We start from the raw sequence: 19393 nt of genomic DNA on the forward strand, positions 1-19393 counted from the left end.
CCAATCCACATGGCAATCCTTTGAGGATCATTGTCAAGATTTCCATGACATTGACTGTATCTGTTATGCTTGTGTATCCAACATTAACATGATGTCCTTACTCTTTGATTTTTAATATAGGGTAGAATTAAAATGACTAAAGAGTTGGCACAGAAACAAGATTTAGTTAAGGGAAAAGATTCATCTTTGAATGAGGTAGTGTTGCAAATGATTGAGTTGCGGTATGATCAGAAATCTTTCTCCTCTATTTCCTTTATTTATTTTCAGTGACTTCAAAACATGTTCTTCTTGGCAATGATGGCTGGGCTCATCTGGGATTGAAATCCAGGGCCTCTAGCACCCAAAGCGACAATCATACTCCCAAGACCAATGAGCCTCTTGTTTAGGATTTCAAAATTGTCGAAACTCAACGATTTAAGATTAAAATGAAGCAGTTTATTATGTTGTCCTAAGATAAGAAACAGGCTATGTTTGATTTTGTTAGTTATTTTGACATCAATCTTTTTTGTGCCAATCAACATGGCAATTCTTTTAAGGATCATTGTCAAGATTTCCAAGACTTTGACTGTATCTGTTATGCTAGTGTTTCTAACATGGACATGATATCCTTACTCTTTTGGTGTTCAATACAGGGTGGACTTCAAGACAATTGGTGCAGAAATCAGATTTTTTGATAAAGAGTTGCATCTTTGATTGAGGTAGTGTGTCAAACGATTGAATGCCTCAATGCACAGAAATAATTTTCCTCACATTGATCTTTGTTCTGTTACTTCAGAAGAAATTAATCTTGAATTGAAGCTGGGCTCGTCCGGGAATTGAACCCAGGACCTCTCGCACCCAAAGCGAGAATCATACTACTAGACCAACGAGCCGGGGTGCAAAGAGGGCAATCTTCAAGAAATTTCAGTTAACGTTCAACAATTTAATTGGTAGGGATGAACACCTTATCTGAACTACAAACCAATAGCATTGAAAACTTAGGCCTAGTCCACACGTAACCGGGGTTTTTTAAAAACGAATATCCGCCCCTCCAAAAACTTGCATCCACACCACCTCGTTTTAAAAAAGAACTCTGTCCACACGTACCCGGATAAATACGTTGTTAAGGACATGCCAGACCTGTAGGCGGCAGTACTTCCCCCGTTCTTAACCTCGTCCTTCGTCTGTGGTCTTCCGCAAGGAGCAGTAATTCCTCTTATAAAAACAAACAAGCAGAAAGCGATTGGACAATAGATGGATTGGGTAGTGACAGAGCGCAGCTCTGAAGGCTTCCATGATGTCGGCTAGTGTAAACACAGGTCGCACACGTGATGTCAGCATTTTTTGTCGCGGAAAGTGACGTTGCGGACCTTAAAACTCCGGTTTTGTCCGTCCACACGCAGACAGCCAAAACGGAGAAAACGCAGATCTTCACTTTGGCCGGAGTTTTTAAAAAGATCCGTTTTCGTGTGAAAAAACTCCGTTTTCGTGTGGATGACAGGCCAAAACCTACGTTTTGGCAGATCCCCGGCTACGTGTGGACAGGGCCTAAGTCAGGATAGGCTGTACAGTATCTCACAACCGAAAGAAGTCGATATTCTTGGAATGGGTTATCTATTCCTGGAAACATGGTACCATTTTTAATGTTTTCACACAAATACTGAAAGATTACCTTTTCATCTAGTACTATCAACTAGCAAACGTGAAGATCTTTCCCTCACCTTTTGTTCAAGGGAAAATTCAGAGGGTTCAATACAATTGGGAGTTGTCCTAAAGAGAATGTTTTTCTTGGGTCTTTATCAAATAAATAATGGGCTGTGTGTGAAGAAAACCCCATCTTGTCAGGTACTTTTTTTCACTTCATTTATAAGTTTATCATACTTGGCAAAAACACTTCTAAACAATGATTGTACCTAGGACACGCCTGTGATTTAAACCCGGGACTTCTCGCTCCCTAAGCGAGAATCAAACTCCAAGACCAACAAGCCACATGTTTAAAAAGCTAATTCTTGAGGAAACTCAAAGATTCAAGATAAAACTTTCACAGTTTATTACATTGTCCTAAGATAAGAATGAGGCTAGGTTTGATTTTGTATTCTTGATTCAGTTAGTAATTTTGACAACCACCTTGTGATCTTGTTTTTACCAACATGGCAATCCTTTGAGGATCATTGTCAAGATTTCCATGACATTGACTGTATCTGTTATGCTTGTGTATAAAACATTAACATGATGTCCTTACTCTTTGATTTTTAATATAGGGTAGAATTAAAATGACTAAAGAGTTGGCACAGAAACAAGATTTAGTTAAGGGAAAAGATTCATCTTTGAATGAGGTAGTGTTGCAAATGATTGAGTTGCGGTATGATCAGAAATCTTTCTCCTCTATTTCCTTTATTTATTTTCAGTGACTTCAAAACATGTTCTTATTGGCAATGATGGCTGGGCTCATCTGGGATTGAAATCCAGGGCCTCTAGCACCCAAAGCGACAATCATACTCCAAGACCAATGAGCCTCTTGTTTAGGATTTCAAAATTGTCGAAACTCAAGGATTTAAGATTCAAATGAAGCAGTTTATTATGTTGTCCTAAGATAAGAAACAGGCTAGGTTTGATTTTGCTAGTTATTTTGACATCAATCTTTTTTGTACCAATCAACATGGCAATTCTTTTAAGGATCATTGTCAAGATTTCCAAGACTTTGACTGCATCTGTTATGCTAGTGTTTCTAACATGGACATGATATCCTTACTCTTTTGGTGTTCAATACAGGGTGGCTTTCAAGACAATTGGTGCAGAAATCAGATTTTTTGATAAAGAGTTGCATCTTTGATTGAGGTAGTGTGTCAAACAATTGAATGCCTCAATGCACAGAAATAATTTTCCTCACATTGATCTTTGTTCTGTTACTTCAGAAGAAATTAATTTTGAATTGAAGCTGGGCTCGTCCGGGAATTGAACCCGGGACCTCTCGCACCCGAAGCGAGAATCATACTACTAGACCAACGAGCCGGGGTGCAAAGAGGGCAATCTTCAAGAAATTTCAGTTAACGTTCAACAATTTAATTGGTAAGGATGAACACCTTATCTGAACTACAAACCAATAGCATTGAAAACTAAGTCAGGATAGGCTGTACAGTATCTCACAACCGAAAGAAGTCGATATTCTTGGAATGGGTTATCTATTCCTGGAAACATGGTACCATTTTTAATGTTTTCACACAAATACTGAAAGATTAACTTTTCATATAGTACTATCAACTAGCAAACGTGAAGATCTTTCCCTCACCTTTTGTTCAAGGGAAAATTCAGATGGTTCAATACAATTGGGAGTTGTCCTAAAGAGAATGTTTTTCTTCGGTCTTTATCAAATAAATAATGGGCTGTGTGTGAAGAAAACCCCATCTTGTCAGGTACTTTTTTTCTCTTCATTTATAAGTTTATCATACTTGGCAAAAACACTTCTAAACAATGATTGTACCTAGGACACGCCTGTGATTTAAACCCGGGACTTCTCGCTCCCTAAGCGAGAATCAAACTCCAAGACCAACAAGCCACATGTTTAAAAAGCTAATTCTTGAGGAAACTCAAAGATTCAAGATAAAACTTTCACAGTTTATTACATTGTCCTAAGATAAGAATGAGGCTAGGTTTGATTTTGTATTCTTGATTCAGGTAGTAATTTTGACAACCACCTTGTGATCTTGTTTTTACCAATCCACATGGCAATCCTTTGAGGATCATTGTCAAGATTTCCATGACACTGACTGTATCTGTTATGCTTGTGTTTCTAACATGGTCATGATATCCTTACTCTTTTGGTGTTCAATACAGGGTGGACTTCAAGACAATTGGTGCAGAAATCAGATTTTTTGATAAAGAGTTGCATCTTTGATTGAGGTAGTGTGTCAAACAATTGAATGCCTCAATGCACAGAAATAATTTTCCTCACATTGATCTTTGTTCTGTTACTTCAGAAGAAATTAATCTTGAATTGAAGCTGGGCTCGTCCGGGAATTGAACCCGGGACCTCTCGCACCCGAAGCGAGAATCATACTACTAGACCAACGAGCCAGGGTGCAAAGAGAGCAATCTTCAAGAAATTTCAGTTAACGTTCAACAATTTAATTGGTAGGGATGAACACCTTATCTGAACTACAAACCAATAGCATTGAAAACTAAGTCAGGATAGGCTGTACAGTATCTCACAACCGAAAGAAGTTGATATTCTTTGAATGGGTTATCTATTCCTGGAAACATGGTACCATTTTTAATGTTTTCACACAAATACTGAAAGATTACCTTTTCATCTAGTACTATCAACTAGCAAACGTGAAGATCTTTCCCTCACCTTTTGTTCAAGGGAAAATTCAGAGGGTTCAATACAATTGGGAGTTGTCCTAAAGAGAATGTTTTTCTTGGGTCTTTATCAAATAAATAATGGGCTGTGTGTGAAGAAAACCCCATCTTGTCAGGTACTTTTTTCACTTCATTTATAAGTTTATCATACTTGGCAAAAACACTTCTAAACAATAGCCACGTTTACATGCGCATATTTAATCGGATTGAATGCCCATTCAGATTGAAAATTCTGCATGTAAACATGTCAATCAGAATATTCTAATCCGATTCGGCCCGATCGGATTGAAATTTCAATCCGATTGAGAGAGGTGGTTTATTCCGTTCTTCATTCCGATTGACGTGCATGTACACAGCCATTCGGATTGTTGGGGTAAAATAATGCCCACTGCGCATGTGTGCAACAGCCAGCGGGCCTCTCCGCTGTCATTTGGACTGCCTGACTTCAAAAATGACGGTGTAATTAACGAGCGGCGGCTTTTAAATCCGACGACAAGCCGTCCCGTTTCAGTAATATTTAATTCAGAACTTGCATTTTGTGGAAGTAAAAAAAAAATCTGATTATTGCACAAATCATTCGACAAAGATGTTCAAATCTGTACTGGAAATACGCAGGTTTATCGTGGGGGTTGCAGCGCACGGATCCCCGTTTCTGTCAGCTTTGAACACAGCAGCTTCTGCAGCAGGTGATGGAGACGCGCTTGTAAAGAAGACAGGATAATCTGGGTTTTACAGACCTGATTGGAGTCTGATGTTGGGTAGGAAAACGTCCTCGGTTAAATACTCTGGACGACAGTAAAGTCCGTGTTCGTTAAAAGCACGTAAACGCAGATGACCTGAGATGCGGTTCGTTAATGATGAACACAGGCTTCTAAACTTTCTGAACATCTTCTGTTATTTTGTTTGAACAGATTTTTCTCAACAGTTTCAGCTGATCGTCACATGTTATTAATAATAAGCCACAACAGAGCTCAGTAATAAAACATGAGGCTAACCCCCCCACCCCCGCTCTGTGGCGCAGCGCTGCGCAACAGCTGTCAATTCAGACCCGCAGACCAGCTGATCAAGAGGCAGACATAACCCTCCCTTATTTTAATCAACAATAAAATGCAGCAAAGCATATATCTGCAGTTATTCACTGAAGAAAACGTAACTTCTATGAGCTAAATAAAAATATTAAATTGAATAAATGGATCAGGAAAGCAGGAAGAATGGTTATTTCTGTTTTTACATTTTTCTTTTCGTTTCATGGCGTTTGTTTACAATTTTTCTTTCGTGAAAGGCAACTCTGCGCATGCTCAACCTATTTAATCGGATTAAATGCTTGGTGCATATGTACGCACGGCATGATCGGATCATTTCAGTTCGTGTCCATGTGAACAGAGATTCGGAAATTCCGATCAACCAAGATTTCAATCGGATTGAGGAAATTTGCCACATGAAAACGCAGCTAGTGATTGTACCTAGGACCCGCCTGTGATTTAAACCCGGGACTTCTCGCTCCCTAAGCGAGAATCAAACTCCAAGACCAACAAGCCACATGTTTAAAAAGCTAATTCTTGAGGAAACTCAAAGATTCAAGATAAAACTTTCACAGTTTATTACATTGTCCTAAGATAAGAATGAGGCTAGGTTTGATTTTGTATTCTTGATTCAGGTAGTAATTTTGACAACCACCTTGTGATCTTGTTTTTACCAATCCACATGGCAATCCTTTGAGGATCATTGTCAAGATTTCCATGACATTGACTGTATCTGTTATGCTTGTGTATCCAACATTAACATGATGTCCTTACTCTTTGAGTTTTTAATATAGGGTAGAATTAAAATGACTAAAGAGTTGGCACAGAAACAAGATTTAGTTAAGGGAAAAGATTCATCTTTGAATGAGGTAGTGTTGCAAATGATTGAGTTGCGGTATGATCAGAAATCTTTCTCCTCTATTTCCTTTATTTATTTTCAGTGACTTCAAAACATGTTCTTCTTGGCAATGATGGCTGGGCTCATCTGGGATTGAAATCCAGGGCCTCTAGCACCCAAAGCGACAATCATACTCCAAGACCAATGAGCCTCTTGTTTAGGATTTCAAAATTGTCGAAACTCAACGATTTAAGATTCAAATGAAGCAGTTTATTATGTTGTCCTAAGATAAGAAACAGGCTAGGTTTGATTTTGTTAGTTATTTTGACATCAATCTTTTTTGTACCAATCAACATGGCAATTCTTTTAAGGATCATTGTCAAGATTTCCAATACTTTGACTGTATCTGTTATGCTAGTGTTTCTAACATGGACATGATATCCTTACTCTTTTGGTGTTCAATACAGGGTGGACTTCAAGACAATTGGTGCAGAAATCAGATTTTTTGATAAAGAGTTGCATCTTTGATTGAGGTAGTGTGTCAAACGATTGAATGCCTCAATGCACAGAAATAATTTTCCTCACATTGATCTTTGTTCTGTTACTTCAGAAGAAATTAATCTTGAATTGAAGCTGGGCTCGTCCGGGAATTGAACCCGGGACCTCTCGCACCCAAAGCGAGAATCATACTACTAGACCAACGAGCCGGGGTGCAAAGAGGGCAATCTTCAAGAAATTTCAGTTAACGTTCAACAGTTTAATTGGTAGGGATGAACACCTTATCTGAACTACAAACCAATAGCATTGAAAACTTAGGCCTAGTCCACACGTAACCGGGGTTTTTTAAAAACGAATATCCGCCCCTCCAAAAACTTGCATCCACACCACCTCGTTTTAAAAAAGAACTCTGTCCACACGTACCCGGATAAATACGTTGTTAAGGACATGCCAGACCTGTAGGCGGCAGTACTTCCCCCGTTCTTAACCTCGTCCTTCGTCTGTGGTCTTCCGCAAGGAGCAGTAATTCCTCTTATAAAAACAAACAAGCAGAAAGCGATTGGACAATTGATGGATTGGGTAGTGACAGAGCGCAGCTCTGAAGGCTTCCATGATGTCGGCTAGTGTAAACACAGGTCGCACACGTGATGTCAGCATTTTTTGTCGCGGAAAGTGACGTTGCGGACCTTAAAACTCCGGTTTTGTCCGTCCACACGCAGACAGCCAAAACGGAGAAAACGCAGATCTTCACTTTGGCCGGAGTTTTTAAAAAGATCCGTTTTCGTGTGAAAAAACTCCGTTTTCGTGTGAATGACAGGCCAAAACCTACGTTTTGGCAGATCCCCGGCTACGTGTGGACAGGGCCTAAGTCAGGATAGGCTGTACAGTATCTCACAACCGAAATAAGTCGATATTCTTGGAATGGGTTATCTATTCCTGGAAACATGGTACCATTTTTAATGTTTTCACACAAATACTGAAAGATTACCTTTTCATCTAGTACTATCAACTAGCAAACGTGAAGATCTTTCCCTCACCTTTTGTTCAAGGGAAAATTCAGAGGGTTCAATACAATTGGGAGTTGTCCTAAAGAGAATGTTTTTCTTGGGTCTTTATCAAATAAATAATGGGCTGTGTGTGAAGAAAACCCCATCTTGTCAGGTACTTTTTTTCACTTCATTTATAAGTTTATCATACTTGGCAAAAACACTTCTAAACAATGATTGTACCTAGGACACGCCTGTGATTTAAACCCGGGACTTCTCGCTCCCTAAGCGAGAATCAAACTCCAAGACCAACAAGCCACATGTTTAAAAAGCTAATTCTTGAGGAAACTCAAAGATTCAAGATAAAACTTTCACAGTTTATTACATTGTCCTAAGATAAGAATGAGGCTAGGTTTGATTTTGTATTCTTGATTCAGTTAGTAATTTTGACAACCACCTTGTGATCTTGTTTTTACCAACATGGCAATCCTTTGAGGATCATTGTCAAGATTTCCATGACATTGACTGTATCTGTTATGCTTGTGTATAAAACATTAACATGATGTCCTTACTCTTTGATTTTTAATATAGGGTAGAATTAAAATGACTAAAGAGTTGGCACAGAAACAAGATTTAGTTAAGGGAAAAGATTCATCTTTGAATGAGGTAGTGTTGCAAATGATTGAGTTGCGGTATGATCAGAAATCTTTCTCCTCTATTTCCTTTATTTATTTTCAGTGACTTCAAAACATGTTCTTATTGGCAATGATGGCTGGGCTCATCTGGGATTGAAATCCAGGGCCTCTAGCACCCAAAGCGACAATCATACTCCAAGACCAATGAGCCTCTTGTTTAGGATTTCAAAATTGTCGAAACTCAAGGATTTAAGATTCAAATGAAGCAGTTTATTATGTTGTCCTAAGATAAGAAACAGGCTAGGTTTGATTTTGCTAGTTATTTTGACATCAATCTTTTTTGTACCAATCAACATGGCAATTCTTTTAAGGATCATTGTCAAGATTTCCAAGACTTTGACTGCATCTGTTATGCTAGTGTTTCTAACATGGACATGATATCCTTACTCTTTTGGTGTTCAATACAGGGTGGCCTTCAAGACAATTGGTGCAGAAATCAGATTTTTTGATAAAGAGTTGCATCTTTGATTGAGGTAGTGTGTCAAACAATTGAATGCCTCAATGCACAGAAATAATTTTCCTCACATTGATCTTTGTTCTGTTACTTCAGAAGAAATTAATTTTGAATTGAAGCTGGGCTCGTCCGGGAATTGAACCCGGGACCTCTCGCACCCGAAGCGAGAATCATACTACTAGACCAACGAGCCGGGGTGCAAAGAGGGCAATCTTCAAGAAATTTCAGTTAACGTTCAACAATTTAATTGGTAAGGATGAACACCTTATCTGAACTACAAACCAATAGCATTGAAAACTAAGTCAGGATAGGCTGTACAGTATCTCACAACCGAAAGAAGTCGATATTCTTGGAATGGGTTATCTATTCCTGGAAACATGGTACCATTTTTAATGTTTTCACACAAATACTGAAAGATTAACTTTTCATATAGTACTATCAACTAGCAAACGTGAAGATCTTTCCCTCACCTTTTGTTCAAGGGAAAATTCAGATGGTTCAATACAATTGGGAGTTGTCCTAAAGAGAATGTTTTTCTTCGGTCTTTATCAAATAAATAATGGGCTGTGTGTGAAGAAAACCCCATCTTGTCAGGTACTTTTTTTCTCTTCATTTATAAGTTTATCATACTTGGCAAAAACACTTCTAAACAATGATTGTACCTAGGACACGCCTGTGATTTAAACCCGGGACTTCTCGCTCCCTAAGCGAGAATCAAACTCCAAGACCAACAAGCCACATGTTTAAAAAGCTAATTCTTGAGGAAACTCAAAGATTCAAGATAAAACTTTCACAGTTTATTACATTGTCCTAAGATAAGAATGAGGCTAGGTTTGATTTTGTATTCTTGATTCAGGTAGTAATTTTGACAACCACCTTGTGATCTTGTTTTTACCAATCCACATGGCAATCCTTTGAGGATCATTGTCAAGATTTCCATGACATTGACTGTATCTGTTATGCTTGTGTATCCAACATTAACATGATGTCCTTACTCTTTGAGTTTTTAATATAGGGTAGAATTAAAATGACTAAAGAGTTGGCACAGAAACAAGATTTAGTTAAGGGAAAAGATTCATCTTTGAATGAGGTAGTGTTGCAAATGATTGAGTTGCGGTATGATCAGAAATCTTTCTCCTCTATTTCCTTTATTTATTTTCAGTGACTTCAAAACATGTTCTTCTTGGCAATGATGGCTGGGCTCATCTGGGATTGAAATCCAGGGCCTCTAGCACCCAAAGCGACAATCATACTCCAAGACCAATGAGCCTCTTGTTTAGGATTTCAAAATTGTCGAAACTCAACGATTTAAGATTCAAATGAAGCAGTTTATTATGTTGTCCTAAGATAAGAAACAGGCTAGGTTTGATTTTGTTAGTTATTTTGACATCAATCTTTTTTGTACCAATCAACATGGCAATTCTTTTAAGGATCATTGTCAAGATTTCCAATACTTTGACTGTATCTGTTATGCTAGTGTTTCTAACATGGACATGATATCCTTACTCTTTTGGTGTTCAATACAGGGTGGACTTCAAGACAATTGGTGCAGAAATCAGATTTTTTGATAAAGAGTTGCATCTTTGATTGAGGTAGTGTGTCAAACGATTGAATGCCTCAATGCACAGAAATAATTTTCCTCACATTGATCTTTGTTCTGTTACTTCAGAAGAAATTAATCTTGAATTGAAGCTGGGCTCGTCCGGGAATTGAACCCGGGACCTCTCGCACCCAAAGCGAGAATCATACTACTAGACCAACGAGCCGGGGTGCAAAGAGGGCAATCTTCAAGAAATTTCAGTTAACGTTCAACAGTTTAATTGGTAGGGATGAACACCTTATCTGAACTACAAACCAATAGCATTGAAAACTTAGGCCTAGTCCACACGTAACCGGGGTTTTTTAAAAACGAATATCCGCCCCTCCAAAAACTTGCATCCACACCACCTCGTTTTAAAAAAGAACTCTGTCCACACGTACCCGGATAAATACGTTGTTAAGGACATGCCAGACCTGTAGGCGGCAGTACTTCCCCCGTTCTTAACCTCGTCCTTCGTCTGTGGTCTTCCGCAAGGAGCAGTAATTCCTCTTATAAAAACAAACAAGCAGAAAGCGATTGGACAATTGATGGATTGGGTAGTGACAGAGCGCAGCTCTGAAGGCTTCCATGATGTCGGCTAGTGTAAACACAGGTCGCACACGTGATGTCAGCATTTTTTGTCGCGGAAAGTGACGTTGCGGACCTTAAAACTCCGGTTTTGTCCGTCCACACGCAGACAGCCAAAACGGAGAAAACGCAGATCTTCACTTTGGCCGGAGTTTTTAAAAAGATCCGTTTTCGTGTGAAAAAACTCCGTTTTCGTGTGAATGACAGGCCAAAACCTACGTTTTGGCAGATCCCCGGCTACGTGTGGACAGGGCCTAAGTCAGGATAGGCTGTACAGTATCTCACAACCGAAATAAGTCGATATTCTTGGAATGGGTTATCTATTCCTGGAAACATGGTACCATTTTTAATGTTTTCACACAAATACTGAAAGATTACCTTTTCATCTAGTACTATCAACTAGCAAACGTGAAGATCTTTCCCTCACCTTTTGTTCAAGGGAAAATTCAGAGGGTTCAATACAATTGGGAGTTGTCCTAAAGAGAATGTTTTTCTTGGGTCTTTATCAAATAAATAATGGGCTGTGTGTGAAGAAAACCCCATCTTGTCAGGTACTTTTTTTCACTTCATTTATAAGTTTATCATACTTGGCAAAAACACTTCTAAACAATGATTGTACCTAGGACACGCCTGTGATTTAAACCCGGGACTTCTCGCTCCCTAAGCGAGAATCAAACTCCAAGACCAACAAGCCACATGTTTAAAAAGCTAATTCTTGAGGAAACTCAAAGATTCAAGATAAAACTTTCACAGTTTATTACATTGTCCTAAGATAAGAATGAGGCTAGGTTTGATTTTGTATTCTTGATTCAGGTAGTAATTTTGACAACCACCTTGTGATCTTGTTTTTACCAATCCACATGGCAATCCTTTGAGGATCATTGTCAAGATTTCCATGACATTGACTGTATCTGTTATGCTTGTGTATCCAACATTAACATGATGTCCTTACTCTTTGAGTTTTTAATATAGGGTAGAATTAAAATGACTAAAGAGTTGGCACAGAAACAAGATTTAGTTAAGGGAAAAGATTCATCTTTGAATGAGGTAGTGTTGCAAATGATTGAGTTGCGGTATGATCAGAAATCTTTCTCCTCTATTTCCTTTATTTATTTTCAGTGACTTCAAAACATGTTCTTCTTGGCAATGATGGCTGGGCTCATCTGGGATTGAAATCCAGGGCCTCTAGCACCCAAAGCGACAATCATACTCCAAGACCAATGAGCCTCTTGTTTAGGATTTCAAAATTGTCGAAACTCAACGATTTAAGATTCAGATGAAGCAGTTTATTATGTTGTCCTAAGATAAGAAACAGGCTAGGTTTGATTTTGTTAGTTATTTTGACATCAATCTTTTTTGTACCAATCAACATGGCAATTCTTTTAAGGATCATTGTCAAGATTTCCAATACTTTGACTGTATCTGTTATGCTAGTGTTTCTAACATGGACATGATATCCTTACTCTTTTGGTGTTCAATACAGGGTGGACTTCAAGACAATTGGTGCAGAAATCAGATTTTTTGATAAAGAGTTGCATCTTTGATTGAGGTAGTGTGTCAAACGATTGAATGCCTCAATGCACAGAAATAATTTTCCTCACATTGATCTTTGTTCTGTTACTTCAGAAGAAATTAATCTTGAATTGAAGCTGGGCTCGTCCGGGAATTGAACCCTGGACCTCTCGCACCCAAAGCAAGAATCATACTACTAGACCAACGAGCCGGGGTGCAAAGAGGGCAATCTTCAAGAAATTTCAGTTAACGTTCAACAGTTTAATTGGTAGGGATGAACACCTTATCTGAACTACAAACCAATAGCATTGAAAACTTAGGCCTAGTCCACACGTAACCGGGGTTTTTTAAAAACGAATATCCGCCCCTCCAAAAACTTGCATCCACACCACCTCGTTTTAAAAAAGAACTCTGTCCACACATACCCGGATAAATACGTTGTTAAGGACATGCCAGACCTGTAGGCGGCAGTACTTCCCCCGTTCTTAACCTCGTCCTTCGTCTGTGGTCTTCCGCAAGGAGCAGTAATTCCTCTTATAAAAACAAACAAGCAGAAAGCGCTTGGACAATTGATGGATCGGGTAGTGACAGAGCGCAGCTCTGAAGGCTTCCATGATGTCGGCTAGTGTAAACACAGGTCGCACATGTGATGTCAGCATTTTTTGTCGCGGAAAGTGACGTTGCGGACCTTAAAACTCCGGTTTTGTCCGTCCACACGCAGACACCCAAAACGGAGAAAACGCAGATCTTCACTTTGGCCGGAGTTTTTAAAAAGATCGTTTTCGTGTGAAAAAACTCCGTTTTCGTGTGGATGACAGGCCAAAACGTAGAAAAATATCTACGTTTTGGCAGATCCCCGGCTACGTGTGGACAGGGCCTATGTCAGGATAGGCTGTACAGTATCTCACAACCGAAAGAAGTCGATATTCTTGGAATGGGTTATCTATTCCTGGAAACATGGTACCATTTTTAATGTTTTCACACAAATACTGAAAGATTACCTTTTCATCTAGTACTATCAACTAGCAAACGTGAAGATCTTTCCCTCACCTTTTGTTCAAGGGAAAATTCAGAGGGTTCAATACAATTGGGAGTTGTCCTAAAGAGAATGTTTTTCTTGGGTCTTTATCAAATAAATAATGGGCTGTGTGTGAAGAAAACCCCATCTTGTCAGGTACTTTTTTTCACTTCATTTATAAGTTTATCATACTTGGCAAAAACACTTCTAAACAATGATTGTACCTAGGACACGCCTGTGATTTAAACCCGGGACTTCTCGCTCCCTAAGCGAGAATCAAACTCCAAGACCAACAAGCCACATGTTTAAAAAGCTAATTCTTGAGGAAACTCAAAGATTCAAGATAAAACTTTCACAGTTTATTACATTGTCCTAAGATAAGAATGAGGCTAGGTTTGATTTTGTATTCTTGATTCAGTTAGTAATTTTGACAACCACCTTGTGATCTTGTTTTTACCAACATGGCAATCCTTTGAGGATCATTGTCAAGATTTCCATGACATTGACTGTATCTGTTATGCTTGTGTATCCAACATTAACATGATGTCCTTACTCTTTGATTTTTAATATAGGGTAGAATTAAAATGACTAAAGAGTTGGCACAGAAACAAGATTTAGTTAAGGGAAAAGATTCATCTTTGAATGAGGTAGTGTTGCAAATGATTGAGTTGCGGTATGATCAGAAATCTTTCTCCTCTATTTCCTTTATTTATTTTCAGTGACTTCAAAACATGTTCTTCTTGGCAATGATGGCTGGGCTCATCTGGGATTGAAATCCAGGGCCTCTAGCACCCAAAGCGACAATCATACTCCAAGACCAATGAGCCTCTTGTTTAGGATTTCAAAATTGTCGAAACTCAACGATTTAAGATTCAAATGAAGCAGTTTATTATGTTGTCCTAAGATAAGAAACAGGCTAGGTTTGATTTTGTTAGTTATTTTGACATCAATCTTTTTTGTACCAATCAACATGGCAATTCTTTTAAGGATCATTGTCAAGATTTCCAAGACTTTGACTGTATCTGTTATGCTAGTGTTTCTAACATGGACATGATATCCTTACTCTTTTGGTGTTCAATACAGGGTGGACTTCAAGACAATTGGTGCAGAAATCAGATTTTTTGATAAAGAGTTGCATCTTTGATTGAGGAAGTGTGTCAAACAATTGAATGCCTCAATGCACAGAAATAATTTCCCTCACATTGATCTTTGTTCTGTTACTTCAGAAGAAATTAATTTTGAATTGAAGCTGGGCTCGTCCGGGAATTGAACCCGGGACCTCTCGCACCCGAAGCGAGAATCATACTATTAGACCAACGAGCCGGGGTGCAAAGAGGGCAATCTTCAAGAAATTTCAGTTAACGTTCAACAATTTAATTGGTAGGGATGAACACCTTATCTGAACTACAAACCAATAGCATTGAAAACTAAGTCAGGATAGGCTGTACAGTATCTCACAACCGAAAGAAGTCGATATTCTTGGAATGGGTTATCTATTCCTGGAAACATGGTACCATTTTTAATGTTTTCACACAAATACTGAAAGTTTAACTTCCAGGGCCTCTAGCACCCAAAGCGACAATCATACTCCAAGACCAATGAGCCTCTTGTTTAGGATTTCAAAATTGTCGAAACTCAAGGATTTAAGATTCAAAATGAAGCAGTTTATTATGTTGTCCTAAGATAAGAAACAGGCTAGGTTTGATTTTGTTAGTTATTTTGACATCAATCTTTTTTGTACCAATCAACATGGCAATTCTTTTAAGGATCATTGTCAAGATTTCCAAGACTGTGACTGCATCTGTTATGCTAGTGTTTCTAACATGGACATGATATCCTTACTCTTTTGGTGTTCAATACAGGGTGGCCTTCAACACAATTGGTGCATAAATCAGATTTTTTGATAAAGAGTTGCATCTTTGATTGAGGTAGTGTGTAAAACAATTGAATGCCTCAATGCACAGAAATAATTTTCCTCACATTGATCTTTGTTCTGTTACTTCAGAAGAAATTAATTTTGAATTGAAGCTGGGCTCGTCCGGGAATTGAACCCGGGACCTCTCGCACCCGAAACGAGAATCATACTACTAGACCAACGAGCCGGGGTGCAAAGAGTGCAATCTTCAAGAAATTTCAGTTAACGTTCAACAATTTAATTGGTAAGGATGAACACCTTATCTGAACTACAAACCAATAGCATTGAAAACTAAGTCAGGATAGGCTGTACAGTATCTCACAACCGAAAGAAGTCGATATTCTTGGAATGGGTTATCTATTCCTGGAAACATGGTACCATTTTTAATGTTTTCACACAAATACTGAAAGATTAACTTTTCATATAGTACTATCAACTAGCAAACGTGAAGATCTTTCCCTCACCTTTTGTTCAAGGGAAAATTCAGAGGGTTCAATACAATTGGGAGTTGTCCTAAAGAGAATGTTTTTCTTGGGTCTTTATCAAATAAATAATGGGCTGTGTGTGAAGAAAACCCCATCTTGTCAGGTACTTTTTTTTCACTTCATTCATAAGTTTATCATACTTGGCAAAAACACTTCTAAACAATGATTGTACCTAGGACACGCCTGTGATTTAAACCCGGGACTTCTCGCTCCCTAAGCGAGAATCAAACTCCAAGACCAACAAGCCACATGTTTAAAAAGCTAATTCTTGAGGAAACTCAAAGATTCAAGATAAAACTTTCACAGTTTATTACATTGTCCTAAGATAAGAATGAGGCTAGGTTTGATTTTGTATTCTTGATTCAGGTAGTAATTTTGACAACCACCTTGTGATCTTGTTTTTACCAATCCACATGGCAATCCTTTGAGGATCATTGTCAAGATTTCCATGACATTGACTGTATCTGTTATGCTTGTGTATCCAACATTAACATGATGTCCTTACTCTTTGATTTTTAATATAGGGTAGAATTAAAATGACTAAAGAGTTGGCACAGAAACAAGATTTAGTTAAGGGAAAAGATTCATCTTTGAATGAGGTAGTGTTGCAAATGATTGAGTTGCGGTATGATCAGAAATCTTTCTCCTCTATTTCCTTTATTTATTTTCAGTGACTTCAAAACATGTTCTTCTTGGCAATGATGGCTGGGCTCATCTGGGATTGAAATCCAGGGCCTCTAGCACCCAAAGCGACAATCATACTCCAAGACCAATGAGCCTCTTGTTTAGAATTTCAAAATTGTCGAAACTCAAGGATTTAAGATTCAAATGAAGCAGTTTATTATGTTGTCCTAAGATAAGAAACAGGCTAGGTTTGATTTTGTTAGTTATTTTGTCATCAATCTAGTTTGTACCAATCAACATGGCAATTCTTTTAAGGATCATTGCCAAGATTTCCAAGACTTTGACTGTATCTGTTATGCTAGTGTTTCTAACATGGACATGATATCCTTACTCTTTTGGTGTTCAATACAGGGAGGACTTCAAGACAATTGGTGCAGAAATAAGATTTTTTGATAAAGAGTTGCATCTTTGATTGAGGTAGTGTGTCAAACGATTGAATGCCTCAATGCACAGAAATAATTTTCCTCACATTGATCTTTGTTCTGTTACTTCAGAAGAAATTAATCTTGAATTGAAGCTGGGCTCGTCCGGGAATTGAACCCGGGACCTCTCGCACCCGAAGCGAGAATCATACTACTAGACCAACGAGCCAGGGTGCAAAGAGGGCAATCTTCAAGAAATTTCAGTTAACGTTCAACAATTTAATTGGTAGGGATGAACACCTTATTTGAACTACAAACCAATAGCATTGAAAACTTAGGCCTAGTCCACACGTAGCCGGGGTTTTTTTAAAAAGAATATCCCCCCCTCTAAAAAATTGCATCCACACCACCTCGTTTTAAAAAAGAACTCTGTCCACACGTACCCGGATAAATACGTTGTTAAGGACATGCCAGACCTGTAGGCGGCAGTACTTCCCCCGTTCTTAACCTCGTCCTTCGTCTGTGGTCTTCGGCAAGGAGCAGTAATTCCTCTTATAAAAACAAACAAGCAGAAAGCGCTTGGACAATTGATGGATCGGGTAGTGACAGAGCGCAGCTCTGAAGGCTTCCATGATGTCGGCTAGTGTAAACACAGGTCGCACACGTGATGTCAGCATTTTTTGTCGCGGAAAGTGACGTTGCGGACCTTAAAACTCCGGTTTTGTCCGTCCACACGCAGACAGCCAAAACGGAGAAAACGCAGATCTTCACTTTGGCCGGAGTTTTTAAAAAGATCCGTTTTCGTGTGAAAAAACTCCGTTTTCGTGTGGATGACAGGCCAAAACCTACGTTTTGGCAGATCCCCGGCTACGTGTGGACAGGGCCTAAGTCAGGATAGGCTGTACAGTATCTCACAACCGAAAGAAGTCGATATTCTTGGAATGGGTTATCTATTCCTGGAAACATGGTACCATTTTTAATGTTTTCACACAAATACTGAAAGATTACCTTTTCATCTAGTACTATCAACTAGCAAACGTGAAGATCTTTCCCTCACCTTTTGTTCAAGGGAAAATTCAGAGGGTTCAATACAATTGGGAGTTGTCCTAAAGAGAATGTTTTTCTTGGGTCTTTATCAAATAAATAATGGGCTGTGTGTGAAGAAAACCCCATCTTGTCAGGTACTTTTTTTCACTTCATTTATAAGTTTATCATACTTGGCAAAAACACTTCTAAACAATGATTGTACCTAGGACACGCCTGTGATTTAAACCCGGGACTTCTCGCTCCCTAAGCGAGAATCAAACTCCAAGACCAACAAGCCACATGTTTAAAAAGCTAATTCTTGAGGAAACTCAAAGATTCAAGATAAAACTTTCACAGTTTATTACATTGTCCTAAGATAAGAATGAGGCTAGGTTTGATTTTGTATTCTTGATTCAGTTAGTAATTTTGACAACCACCTTGTGATCTTGTTTTTACCAACATGGCAATCCTTTGAGGATCATTGTCAAGATTTCCATGACATTGACTGTATCTGTTATGCTTGTGTATCCAACATTAACATGATGTCCTTACGCTTTGATTTTTAATATAGGGTAGATTAAAATGACTAAAGAGTTGGCACAGAAACAAGATTTAGTTAAGGGAAAAGATTCATCTTTGAATGAGGTAGTGTTGCAAATGATTGAGTTGCGGTATGATCAGAAATCTTTCTCCTCTATTTCCTTTATTTATTTTCAGTGACTTCAAAACATGTTCTTCTTGGCAATGATGGCTGGGCTCATCTGGGATTGAAATCCAGGGCCTCTAGCACCCAAAGCGACAATCATACTCCAAGACCAATGAGCCTCTTGTTTAGGATTTCAAAATTGTCAAAACTCAAGGATTTAAGATTCAAATGAAGCAGTTTATTATGTTGTCCTAAGATAAGAAACAGGCTATGTTTGATTGTGTTAGTTATTTTGACATCAATCTTTTTTGTACCAATCAACATGGCAATTCTTTTAAGGATCATTGTCAAGATTTCCAAGACTTTGACTGTATCTGTTATGCTAGTGTTTCTAACATGGACATGATATCCTTACTCTTTTGGTGTTCAATACAGGGTGGACTTCAAGACAATTGGTGCAGAAATCAGATTTTTTGATAAAGAGTTGCATCTTTGATTGAGGTAGTGTGTAAAACGATTGAATGCCTCAATGCACAGAAATAATTTTCCTCACATTGATCTTTGTTCTGTTACTTCAGAAGAAATTAATCTTGAATTGAAGCTGGGCTCGTCCGGGAATTGAACCCGGGACCTCTCGCACCCGAAGCGAGAATCATACTACTAGACCAACGAGCCGGGGTGCAAAGAGGGCAATCTTCAAGAAATTTCAGTTAACGTTCAACAGTTTAATTGGTAGGGACGAACACC

General features: G+C 38.6%; 11 non-coding genes across 11 annotated transcripts; all 11 read right to left on the bottom strand.

The window, feature by feature from the left end:
• Positions 1-800: 800 nt before the first annotated feature.
• Positions 801-872, bottom strand: trnap-ugg (transfer RNA proline (anticodon UGG)). Its single transcript has one exon. It is a non-coding gene; the product is annotated as a tRNA-Pro (tRNA).
• Positions 873-2919: 2047 nt separating this feature from the next.
• trnap-cgg (transfer RNA proline (anticodon CGG)) lies at positions 2920-2991 on the bottom strand. The gene has a single exon. It is a non-coding gene; the product is annotated as a tRNA-Pro (tRNA).
• A 990-nt stretch (positions 2992-3981) lies between these two features.
• trnap-cgg (transfer RNA proline (anticodon CGG)) lies at positions 3982-4053 on the bottom strand. The gene has a single exon. It is a non-coding gene; the product is annotated as a tRNA-Pro (tRNA).
• A 2780-nt stretch (positions 4054-6833) lies between these two features.
• Positions 6834-6905, bottom strand: trnap-ugg (transfer RNA proline (anticodon UGG)). The gene has a single exon. It is a non-coding gene; the product is annotated as a tRNA-Pro (tRNA).
• Positions 6906-8952: 2047 nt separating this feature from the next.
• On the bottom strand, positions 8953-9024 carry trnap-cgg (transfer RNA proline (anticodon CGG)). Its single transcript has one exon. It is a non-coding gene; the product is annotated as a tRNA-Pro (tRNA).
• Positions 9025-10525: 1501 nt separating this feature from the next.
• Positions 10526-10597, bottom strand: trnap-ugg (transfer RNA proline (anticodon UGG)). The gene has a single exon. It is a non-coding gene; the product is annotated as a tRNA-Pro (tRNA).
• Positions 10598-12649: 2052 nt separating this feature from the next.
• Positions 12650-12721, bottom strand: trnap-ugg (transfer RNA proline (anticodon UGG)). The gene has a single exon. It is a non-coding gene; the product is annotated as a tRNA-Pro (tRNA).
• Positions 12722-14779: 2058 nt separating this feature from the next.
• trnap-cgg (transfer RNA proline (anticodon CGG)) lies at positions 14780-14851 on the bottom strand. Its single transcript has one exon. It is a non-coding gene; the product is annotated as a tRNA-Pro (tRNA).
• Positions 14852-15558: 707 nt separating this feature from the next.
• On the bottom strand, positions 15559-15630 carry trnap-cgg (transfer RNA proline (anticodon CGG)). The gene has a single exon. It is a non-coding gene; the product is annotated as a tRNA-Pro (tRNA).
• A 1501-nt stretch (positions 15631-17131) lies between these two features.
• On the bottom strand, positions 17132-17203 carry trnap-cgg (transfer RNA proline (anticodon CGG)). The gene has a single exon. It is a non-coding gene; the product is annotated as a tRNA-Pro (tRNA).
• Positions 17204-19249: 2046 nt separating this feature from the next.
• On the bottom strand, positions 19250-19321 carry trnap-cgg (transfer RNA proline (anticodon CGG)). Its single transcript has one exon. It is a non-coding gene; the product is annotated as a tRNA-Pro (tRNA).
• Between the last annotated feature and the right edge of the window lie 72 nt (positions 19322-19393).

The sequence above is a fragment of the Nothobranchius furzeri genome, chromosome 16 (genome assembly GCF_043380555.1).
Source record: "Nothobranchius furzeri strain GRZ-AD chromosome 16, NfurGRZ-RIMD1, whole genome shotgun sequence".
Classification (NCBI taxonomy): Eukaryota; Metazoa; Chordata; class Actinopteri; order Cyprinodontiformes; family Nothobranchiidae; genus Nothobranchius; species Nothobranchius furzeri.